At 37.3% G+C, this 12569-nt stretch overlaps 1 protein-coding gene across 1 annotated transcript in view; it reads left to right on the top strand.

Annotated features, from left to right (window-relative positions):
* LOC123316422 (insulin-like growth factor-binding protein 7) overlaps positions 1 to 11166 on the top strand; it is a 230900-nt gene extending 219734 nt beyond the window's left edge. Inside the window, exon 4 of the mRNA XM_044902496.1 lies at positions 10874 to 11166. The gene's annotated coding sequence lies outside the window, so the exon portion shown is untranslated. The remainder of the gene's footprint in view (positions 1 to 10873) is intronic.
* The last annotated feature ends 1403 nt before the right edge of the window (positions 11167 to 12569 follow it).

Raw genomic sequence — 12569 nt, 5'->3', positions numbered from 1 at the left:
ATTGATTCAGAACAACGTATTGCATAGAAATAACACCTTTGACGTGTAGCAGATCACAAGTTTCTGTAAATTTTTCATAAATTTGAAATAAAAATATAGCGTATTTCATTGATATCAATTGATTTCAAATAAAGGATATAAACTAACATCCTGATCACAAAACAAAACCATACTTCTGTTCTGTCGCTCAGAATGTTTGTTTTCTACTTTAAACAAAGTCGATATTGAAATTCAATACAAAGAATAGAATTCGAATTTCGCGCCCCTCAATTATAAAACAGAAAACTGTTATTAAACAATTTCTCTGTATTAAGAAAACGTTTTCAGCGCCATCTCATTGTCAAATGTGTTCTCACTGACCAAAATACAGTCGGTTTTTAGTACTAGAGATATGAGGGCGTTTCCTATCTTTCTACTCTATAATCTTTGCTTTTTGTATGAAGCGAAGTAAGGAGGGTGAAGAAACCTCAAAACACAGAGACACTCCATTTTAACTGTAACTAATCAAAGTAATCGACATTAATCAGCGAGTCTCTTTCCTTAACACCAGTTTATCCGGGTTATAAGTTATGTTATGATTAATAGGAAATTAATGGAATCTGTGAATTGACGATGAAGTGTAGATCTAATAGTTTAGTTTAGTTTATTTATATCTGGGTAAAATATTACTCTGTTTCGTTATTCGAAATCTGAGATAGAAAAATTTCTGCAGAATGACACTAGATTCTACTCAAATAAAAGTTTACGTTTCAGAACACTTGTTTCAAAGATAAAAAAGTTATGAGAATTTTTCGAAAACGTCAAAATCTCACTTATTCTTTGATTTGCTCCAGTTCTTTCAGTTTGAGATCCCCTTACTCAACACCCAATTTGAGAGACACTGCGTGATGTACAGGGTGGGCAAATTTCGATGTTTTAGCACTACAGCTTTTAAACCAGTGGAGATAGACAAAATCTGATGCCCCATTCTCGGTCTCTTTTTCTGAGCAACTAACAAGAGTAGTTGTCATTTTTGTCCACCTTCTTTTGTTTTCGAGTTATAAGCGAAAATTGGAAAAATGGCGATTTCGAAATAAATTTATATCTCCGCTAATACTGATGATAGAGCTCTGGAATGGAAACATTATACAGGCACTTTTTTAAGTGGAATCCAGTGGCGTGCTTGCCTTTTTAGCAGGATTTTTAATTACGAAGCTATGACCCAAAGATAGGTTTTTTTAAATGGGAACACCAGATTTTTGTGCAATTTTCTGAAAGCTTAATTCTTACTGACTTCAAAAATATATAACATCATATTATTTGTATCAATATAAACAATAGAAAATGGTCAAAAACCTTTTTTTCTCAATATTTCTATGGTTTCAACTTTTGACGAGCACATAAAAATAGAGCTTACTATAACAAGAGCAGTCTCTTTCCGGCAATGTCATTCTTTCTATACTTTTTACCATTTTTCACAAAATTTGGATCTTGGAGAAATTGAGTAAGAAGCATAGAAATGAAAGGACTAATAGAAGGAGACTGTGGTAATGATAAGATGCTACATTTTTCTATTCTCATCAAAAGTTGAAACCATAGAAATATTGAGAAAAAAGGTTTTTGACCATTTTTTATTATTTATATTAATACAAACCATATGATGTTATATATTTTTGAAATCAGTAAAAATAAAGCATTCAAAAAATTGCACAGAAATCTAGTGTTTCCATTTAAAAAAACATAACTTTGGGTCATAGCTCCGTAATTAAACATCCTACTAAAAAGGCAAGCACGCCACTGGATTCTACTTAAAAAAGTGCCTGTATAATGTTTCAATTTCAGAGCTCTATCATCAGTATTAGCGGAGATAAAAATTTATTTCGAAATCACCATTTTTCCAATTTTCGCTTATAACTCGAAAACAAAAGAAGGTGGCCAAAAATGACTACTACTCTTATTAGTTTCTCAGAAAAAGAGACCGAGAATGGGGTATCAGATTTTGTCTATCTCCACTGGCTTAAAAGCTGTAGTGCTAAAACATCGAAATTTGCCCACCCTGTACACATCCAGAATTCGAATTTGAGGAAATGTGAAATATTCACCGATCGCCCTAAACTCATTGAAATTTAGTGATATAGATAGAAAATAGGGAGACGAACAAATCACGTATAAATATCGTTCATGGATGTTTAATTCATTCGGAAATTCTCCATATGTCTCAGAAAATATGGCCATGAATAAATATCAATTATTTTCCTCATTCCCTTCATATTTTCCTCCTTGATGTTGATTTTGCGTGTAACTAAAAGGGGGTATTTCAGGGAGAATATGGTGTAAATATATCAGATGTTATAGATGTAGGAATTTGAGTTAATGATACATGTTTTTTGTGAGAAGAAAACATCAATTTTCCATTTATCTTCGTGCGTAAAAGTGAAAAAAAAAAAACCCTATTTAATCATTCTACTCTGAGCTATTGAATATTCTCAAGTTCTGGTTATACTCACCACGCCCTTATTGTTATCTATCTTGAAACTGATTGAACATGTTAATTTTGAAGGAATGGAGTAAACTTCTTGGTTCAATTCAATTAATTTCAGTGAATTGTCCGTCCTATATTAGGGTAGGTTCGTCTTATTTCGGAATTGATTCATGCAGATTGATCATCAGTTGTATACTGTTTATTCAGGTAATAAGTTCTAGTTCCTGGTAAACAAAGAACTTTGGCATTCATGCCCTATATCGATGTTGGTATGTCGTTCAGCTTAATTTTGAGCAGAGCTTTTCGCCTTTATGTTTACCCTGAAAAGTTTCTGCACTAAGTGGATGGAGTAGGATGTTGAGGGTCGATGAATATCATAAATGGACTTGAAGGGTCAATAAACCTACTGGCATATAAATAAAATACAGTTTCTGCTAATTAGGGCGATTTCCATCTCCTTATTTCTTCCCTTCCTAGAAAAATTTGGTGTATGCTAAATTGACTTAGGGCTGGTCATGGTCGCTATAATAGCATACTCTTTAGATGAAATGCTGTTGATAGTGTGACGTTGAAGAAGAGACCACTTAAACAGTTGTCTCAGTGTTTGTTCTATCAGGAATATTATTTTTTATGATATTAATATAAGAATATTGTAATATTCTGAATTCAACTATATCATAAAAGCAATAGAAGATTTGTGACATTCAAACAAAAATCAGATCTCTCATCACTTTCTTTCCCTCTTCTCAATTTTATATTTGAATTTACACTGCGCAAAAAAAGTAGCGCACATTCTGAAAATCTCAATTGCAATGAAAGTTAACTCTACATCGACTTTATAACTTATTTTTTATGTTCTCTCGAGAAGGTTTTGATCGAAACAAGACACATTAAATGGAAGAAAAATTCAGGATTTCACCGAATCTTATGTGAAAGAAGAGAAATGAACAATTTTCAAAATACTGAAATGCTCATAAGTGATTTAATACTTGGTATTTCCACCCCTCGCGTTAATTACAGCTCGGCAACGACGGTTCATACTCAAAATGAGTGATCTTAAAATGTTCTGATCTAATGCTTCCCGGATTTCTTCGAGTTGGATTCCTAAGTCGTTAAGAGTAGCTGGATGATTTTCTGAACTTCTCAGCCTTCTATTGAGGTTGTCCCAAACCTGCTCAATCGGATTGAGATCTGAACTTCTTTCTGGCCATTCCATTCGAGAGACTTCAACCTCTTCAAGGTACTCCTGAACGATGCGCGCACGATGGGGTCTGGGATTATCGTCCATAAAAATGAAATTTTCACCAATGTATGGGGCAAATGGCAGTACATGCTCTTCAAGAATGTTCCTTATATACTTATCAGCATTCATAGCTCCATTATCAACGACCACTAGGTCTGTGTGAGCAGTCAAAGATATTCCACCCCATACCATAATCGATCCTCCCCCGAAACCAGTAGTATTCAGGAAATTGCACTGATCCTATATTTCATGTGGACGTCTGTATACAAGGGAACGTCGATCACAATGGTAGAGGCAGAATCTGGACTCATCTGTGAAGAGAACTCTTCCCCAATCGGCCTCTTCCCAATGGATATGCTCTCTCGCAAAATCCAAACGCGCCCTTCGATGGGCTAGGGGTAAGAGCTGGGCCTCTTGCCGCGACACAAGGCCTTAAATAATATTCTCTGAGGCGATTTCTTATTTTCTGAGTGCTAATTTGCACCTCATGAGTTTGCTCAAGCTGAATTTGAAGGAGGCGAGCGGTTGCAACGAAGAAACTCTCAAGTAACGTTCTTGAATGGCAGTTGTTACCCGTGGTCTACCCTGTCCTGGTCTTCGGACATTCATTCCTGTCTCCCTGAATCGCTGCAACATTCTGGACACACTTGTATGGGAAACTCCAAACTTTTATGCAATTCTTGTGTATGTCCACCCTTCTTCTCGCAAAACTACCGCTTGGGCACATTCCTCTTGGGTCAAATTGCGTGTTTCGCGTTGCATAGCGATCGAGTGTAGAAAATCGAACGAAAGAAAATCTATTGATAACTAGAATTGATCGAGAACAACTGATTTTAGAATGGAGCCAATATATTCAAAATCTGATAATATCATCTTTTTTTATTCCTGCTTGGAAAAAACATCTGTATTGAAGAAAACCGTAGAAAGTGGATAACAACATATAAAAATAATTATCATTGAGAACACCTTCAGTTGTAGAATAAATTTGAGATTTCCATAATGTGCGATAATTTTTTTGCGCAGTGTATTTTATCTCATATACCGTGTGATATTTCCCACCTGACAAGTATATTGAAATTTTTAAATACGGGCCTGAAATTTTTTTAATTTTTTTTTCTTGTGCTGACGGCGAATGCCTATAGGAACAGGCTTGTGAAATATCAGTCAAAATTTTACCATATTAACGAAGATATGGGAGTTTATAGATTTAGTATTCTTTCATAAATCACCCTATATCTCCGAAACGAATACCCTTATGGGACATTTGAAACCCAAATTCTATTCTCATTCAGTTTGAGGTCCTCTATCTCCACTTAGCCGTTGTCCCATATGTCACCAGTCATCCTGTATATATATTTCTTCTCCAACTGGCCCTTCACTTTCAATTTAAGTTGACGTTGCATGTCAAAACTTATAAAGCGGTATCTCCTCACAGGTTTTAATCTGTTTTATGAATTTGGTATATGAATTGACCACTTCTAGCATATGTTGATCAATCTTTATTCTATTGAGTGTTTGCAGGACAATATTCAGGTCTTGTCCATTTGCAAAAAACTCATTTTATATCTTAATCTACTGTAGATATCGCAGAACTTACATTAGATCAAAGGGATGTTCTGCCAAACAAGGTACTTTTCCACTCTCTTCATAAAAATGTCTGGAAAACCTAATACAACTTTGAACATATTTTTCCTTCATCCGAGAGCGACGTATATTTGAGGTTATGCACGTAGGAGTATATGAAAATCCGTCCGTGCAGTCTGAAAATCCTTTAAGGATTGCGGTAAAACTTACCTAGACACAAATCCTTTCTGTGGCGCGGATTCAGGAACCATCGGGTTTGAAAAACGAGTGCCTCCACTTCATTTTCGTTTCTATAACAAGATATCCCCTTTATGAATACTTTATGAGAGAGGCTCCAGCCATTCTGAGTGGTGTATAGAGTTTGAATACCAAATGATAAAAGATGTTCCCGGATGTGACGAAAATGAGATATCTCCTGTTTGTGTTCAACCTTCAGAATATGATAGCGGAGGGTTATATTATGAAATAATAAAATCCATTTATGCAGTAATAAAACCATTGCCTTCTTGTTCTCGGAAAATTTATTCAACCTTGTCATCTCAATTTGTCCCTGAATAGCTTGAAAAATGTTTCTGTTGTCTTCGCAAGGTGATATCAATATTTTGCTCACTTCATTCGAGTAAATGCTTCATTGAATTTCATACTTCTTTCCGCAAGATCTGGGAGCAAAGAGATGTGCCACTAGACTTCAGAGACGCTTTAGTTATCAACCTCTATAAGAACAAAGGCGATGCGTTAGATTGCAACAATTACAGGGGCATATCGTTGCTTAGTGTGGCCGGTAAAATTCTCTCGAAGATTATGACTAATCTTCTGATTCCACTCTTGAGATTATTCTCTGTGCATCTAAAATCAGAATGAGAGAATGCGAGGGCAATGTCATCACAATATATAAATTTCTCAGAAGAAGATTTATAGACTGTATAATTTATCAAGCAGAGACCAAGATCAAAGCTACCATTTTCCTATTTGGAATGCAATTCAGTTCTCCATTTCTGACGTCAATATCATGCACGCTACCTCTGATGGCTAATCCATCGTCCAAATAACTCGTAGTTTCTGAGAGAAGAAGTACACAGAAACAACAAACAGATATTCATCTAGTTTAATCAAATTCTGCATTATGACAATATTAGAAAATTTCTTTCTATTCGAGATTCTATTGTAGGTCCTTCCCGACAAATTTGGTCTCTGAACCGTCGAAAACGAATAACTCAGTCCACTCTTTAATCTCCTGAAAAAAGTACATTCACTTCAACTTTATTAGGTTGCAATGAAATTTCTTTCAGACAGAAATAAAACGTTGGAAAATAACATTACTCTTGTTTAATGACCTATACATGTATTCTAAAGCAGGAAATCGACCTACCACAAGCCAATTACGCGGTTCGTTTACTACCATGTTCTCACTGGAACCCTTTTTTGTGGCAAAAAGTGGCCGACAATTCGCCTAATTTGTGGCATATGAATCCTACACGGTCGCAAATAAGGCCGTCTCGGTTTTTACCCGTTCCGACCTTTTGGTATCGTACCTGGTCCTTCATGAGAAGCCGAATACTATTTTTTGGCAAAATAAAAACATACTGTTCAATAATATCTCCCTCTCACACGGTGAGAGGTTTCAGAACCTGAGCGATGAATGCATCTGCATGTAGATTAACTGAATAGGGAATACTCCTTCTGACGAAAATGATGTTATTATTTAAATGGTTTTATGGAGTATCTTTGACACATCACAATTTGAAATAACTATTTCAACCGTTTCCCGAAAAAAATTATTTTAAGCACTTAAAAATTAAAGCGTTTCATTTCAATTGCACAAGTTGGCAACATCGACAGAAATATGCCTTGATAATAAAGGACAACAAATAAATAATCTTGATGAGATAGACAAAGATGACTTGCAGTTTAGGCTCGCTAGTAAGTACGCGCCTGTGAATCAACAGCTTTTATTTTATAAACAAGCTGATCGGACGTTGTTCCTTTTATTTTTCAGAAGGCGTTGGTGCCAAATCGGAAACTTGAAACCAAGCGATTCAAATTTTGAAACCCCATATTTGAAGAATGATTTTGAATAGTTTCCGCGGTGCATTTGACACTCGTCACTCGACACTCGACACACGACACTCGTCACTCGACACTCGACACCCGACACTCGACACTCGACACTCGACACACGACACTCGTCACTCGACACTCGTCACTCGACACTCGTCACTCGACACTCGAGACTCGACACCCGACACTCGACACTCGACACACGACACTCGACACTCGGCACACGACACTCGACATTCGACACACGGCACTCGACACTCGAAACTCGACACTCGAGACTCGACACCCGACACTCGACACTCGACACTCGACACACGACACTCGATACTCGACACTCGGCACACGACACTCGACATTCGACACACGGCACACGACACTCGACACTCGACAATCGACACTCGATACTCGACACTCGACACCCGACACTCGACACTCTACACTCTACACTCGACACACGACACTCGTCACTCGACACTCGACACTCGACACACGACACTCGACACTCGGCACACGACACTCGACATTCGACACATGGCACACGACACTCGACAATCGACACTCGACACCCGACACTTGACACTCGACACCCGACACTCGACACTCGAGACTCGACACCCGACACTCGACATTCGACACCCGACACTCGACACTCGAGACTCGACACCCGACACTCGACATTCGACACATGGCACACGACACACGACAATCGACACTCGACACTCGAAACTCGACAATCGACACTCGACACTCGACACCCGACACTCGACACTCGACAATCGACACTCGACACTCGACACTCGAAATTCGACAATCGACACTCGACACTCGACAATCGACACTCGACACTCGACACTCGACACCCGACACTCGACACTCTACACTCTACACTCGACACACGACACTCGTCACTCGACACTCGACACTCGACATTCGACACATGGCACACGACACTCGACACTCGGCACACGACACTCGACATTCGACACATGGCACACGACACTCGACAATCGACACTCGACACTCGAAACTCGACAATCGACACTCGACACTCGACACTCGACACCCGACACTCGACACTCTACAATCGACACTCGACAATCGACACTCGACACTCGAAACTCGACAATCGACACTCGACACTCGACAATCGACACTCGACACTCGACACCCGACACTCGACACTCTACACTCTACACTCGACACACGACACTCGTCACTCGACACTCGACACTCGACACACGACACTCGACACTCGGCACACGACATTCGACATTCGACACATGGCACACGACACTCGACAATCGACACTCGACACCCGACACTTGACACTCGACACCCGACACTCGACACTCGAGACTCGACACCCGACACTCGACATTCGACACATGGCACACGACACTCGACACTCGGCACACGACACTCGACATTCGACACATGGCACACGACACTCGACACTCGAATCACACACCCTGCACCCCACACACACACGCACACACACCCGACATGATTTGACATGAATGAAACTCATAATTATTCACTTTAAACTTGCATATGCAGTGATGACCCAAATTGAGGAGAATTCCCCATTGAATATACAGGGAGTCCCAGGATTAATGGGAATAAATTACGTTGTTCCAAAAATGCCGACTTGATAAACGATGTACCTATTCAAATTTTTCAGAGGGACAAAGATAAACAAATGAAATTTTCATTTGATTTTAAGAAATTTAAGAAAACCCCCTGTATGTCGGAAACGGGGTACCTTAGGAACCCATAAGAGGTGTCAGGCGCAATATTCTCTATTCAAGGTTTTCGTTTGCCCATTTACTCGTGAAACAGCCAGTATATTATGATATCTTCAAAAACATTGATACTTTTACTCATTGGATGCTCCCTCAGTTTACTATTTGCATACATTGTTTTATAAATGAGAATGATTACAGCAGGTAGTGCTCCCCTAGCTGATTCTAATGAAGTTTTCCCTAAAAAATTGATTATCTAGCTATTTCTACCGACAGTTCTTCGCAGTTCTGCGGAAACTCCTAATGATTCAGGATATTCCAGACTCAGTCAATATTATGCATAAGGAAAGTAGCAAACACAAATTTCCTTGTGTAAATACCCAAAACAAGCAATCAAATTGTAGTTCAGATGCGTTGAGAACGTAAAATAATATTATGATAATAACACTCCGTTGTGGATAAGAAATACGATCTTTCGGAAAAACGAAAAATTCGATTGAAACACGACTTTAACGGGCAGAGCACATCGCTTTGTCTCCGAGACAAATTGTCCACAATAAATTGATATAAGATACCTATAAATCGACACTCCAGGACAATTCTCATATAACATATGGAAATGTTCAGTAGCAATAAAATTCGTATTCACCATCCAATTTTGTTCGAACGTCCAGTGAATTGAAATTACTTCAAATTTATTATTCTTTGTAAAGAAAATGACCAACAAGAAAATTTAATTAATCAGAATTGCAATGAATTAAGATTAAGGGAAATAAATATACTAGGATATATTGAAAAATTCTTAGCCTACTATAGAACCAAACAAAATTTCAATGTCAAAATATTTTAATACTCAACATATTCTCCTCTTAATTGGATACATTTATTACAGCGAACCTGTAACGTCCCTAGACCTTTCGAAAAAAAAGTTTCTTCTTCCTCTGCAAACCAGACCTCCACAGCTTTTATTACCTCCTCGTTGGAAGAAAAATTATGACCTCTTAAACTCTTTTTCAGTTGAGGAAAGAGAGAATAGTTGGATGGATAAATCTGGTGACTAAGGGGGGTGTTCTAGTAATTCAAACCCTAAATCACGAATTTTTTGCATGGCAGCATGAGATTTGTGTGCAGGGTCGTCGTCCTGCAAAAACAAATGATGATGAACGCGTTCGTATGAAATATTCAGTGCTTCATATATCCGTTTTAGCCCAATTTGACGCTCTGATAAAATCATGTCATGAAATGCACGATATTTTCGGGGACTAACACAGAAACTGGCCTTCTCGATCGGTCATCATCTTCAATAGAAAATTTACCTCTTTTGAAGCTTGCAGTCCAATTTTTCACCGTCGCATACGAAGGACATTGATCACCAAGGGTATTAAGCATATCTTCGTAAATCTGCGTACTTCATAACCATTTTAAATACAGGTACTTGATGATAGCTCGATACTCCAATTTTTCGATTTTCACAATTGGACATCTTCTTTCTTTCAATTTATTGCGTAACTCTGGTTTGCTTTTTTGACCTAAAACTTCACACTGACACTTCTAATGAGTTATTGTTCGATGCTATGGACACGCAATATTTTTTTTTGCATGGAACTGGTCTAGGCTAACTAGATATCAATACATTCTCGTAGCTTCGTATAATTCGTCAATCATCGATTAATTTTCAAAATAAATAATGGTAATGATATTCTTGTTTTCATATCTGCTCATCAATAATAATTCATGTGTGAAATTGATTATACAAAATGATTAATAATTTTTTTTTAATTCTAGGTGTGTCCTGAGCAATGGAGACCGTTTCTGGATCTTGTATTTTTTGGAGGAAACGGTGTCATTCTACGGCTTGGTTCCATTATGTACAGTGTAAAAAAGAGTGTAAATTGAATTTTGCATATCAAATCTTATTTGTATGCCAATAATTGTGATCGCTATGATTCAGTGTAAATGTATAAATTTGTGACAATACCTCTAGGATAAGGATGTAGAAAAAAGAGAAGAAAATATATATAACGATAAAATAAGGTGTGCTGTGCTTACCGTGTGTATCAAATAAATATGTTCAATAACCTGGTTTTTTATTTTATTTTATTGGCAGTTTCTTGATGAATTATGCCATTTTGATACATAGGTATTTGGCAAATTAAAAATTTAAAATCGAACCAATAGAAACGCAACTTATTTCGTCCTCAAATGGTGAGCTGTTATTATACTTTATATATTCATAGTAACCAAAAGAATATTTATTGGAAGTAATATTTTTTCGAGAGATTCGTGCAGCAAAGTTTTGAGACAATTAATTTAGTATTATTCAGTAATTCTTTTATGCCAAAACCACATCTTCTAACATATATTTCTAGGAAAATATGATTTTTTGGGAAAAATGTTATAAGTGAAAAATCTTTTTTCAGCTTTCAATTGGAGCCTCTATTTCGTTTCAATGATATCGAAAAACAAAACATTTCACAGACGGTTTTTTCATATAGTATGCAGTGGCGTAGAGCCATCCATTTTTCCCTAGCTCTTACGGTTACAGAGCTGCCATTCATTCCCATAGAATTTTGCCCACCCTGTACAACCGGGCCTAAATGGACTGTAAAATTCAGCATAAATTCAATAGATATTCTGCGCACTCTTGTTATTTTATTCTGATGCAAATTGATTCATTTCACGAATTCACTATTTTCCGCTAATAGAATCTGATGGAGTGTCAACCACAAATCCTCATGTGGATGGAAAAATTGAAAGGGTTGATTAACCGGAACACCGAACACCTGCGGCTAACTAAAAATTAGTGGAAACCATTAGTATATATTTGAATACTGGCATTTCATAAATATTGCTGCTATATTTCACTGTTAATTGATTTGAATATTCACGGTCTGGCAAATTGAATTCGATTTTGTATATTGACGAATTATTTGATGGCACCATGTTGGGTCCTGTTTTCACTCCCACAACTATTTATAGTCACATAGTTGATTGAAATTTTTTAGAAAATCTGAAAAAGGAATACAAAAGATTATTGGTCATTTCATAATATAATCTTCCTCTGAATCTTGCATATTTTTAGGTTCTTCTGTTATCATTTAGATTTTGTTTTTCAGTATTAAATTGTACGGTAGATTCAGGTGACTCAGGACAGTCCTGTAACTTGAGACAATTACCCCCCCTTGCAGATTTCCTTGTTTCTTACCATTCATGAGTGAAGGGACAAACTTATTAGACTGTTTAGGGCCTTTTCGGTTAGTTTAACAATTAATTCCTGTTCAGTTTGCCGTGACCAGAGCGTTTGAATCGACAGGAAAAATTAACCATTTCAGAAGAGTAAAAGCGCGTTTTTTCATGGCCCTTATACTTTCTAGTGTCCTGTACATGTGTTTCAATTTGTGCATGTGTAATTTTTTTTCTGGTTCGTAGTATATTGGGATATTAGATATGTCCAAACAAGGTTGTTCACAAATCAAACGGC

This window comes from Coccinella septempunctata, chromosome 1 (genome assembly GCF_907165205.1).
Source record: "Coccinella septempunctata chromosome 1, icCocSept1.1, whole genome shotgun sequence".
Taxonomy (NCBI): Eukaryota; Metazoa; Arthropoda; class Insecta; order Coleoptera; family Coccinellidae; genus Coccinella; species Coccinella septempunctata.
This window is presented reverse-complemented; position numbering and strand designations above follow the sequence as displayed.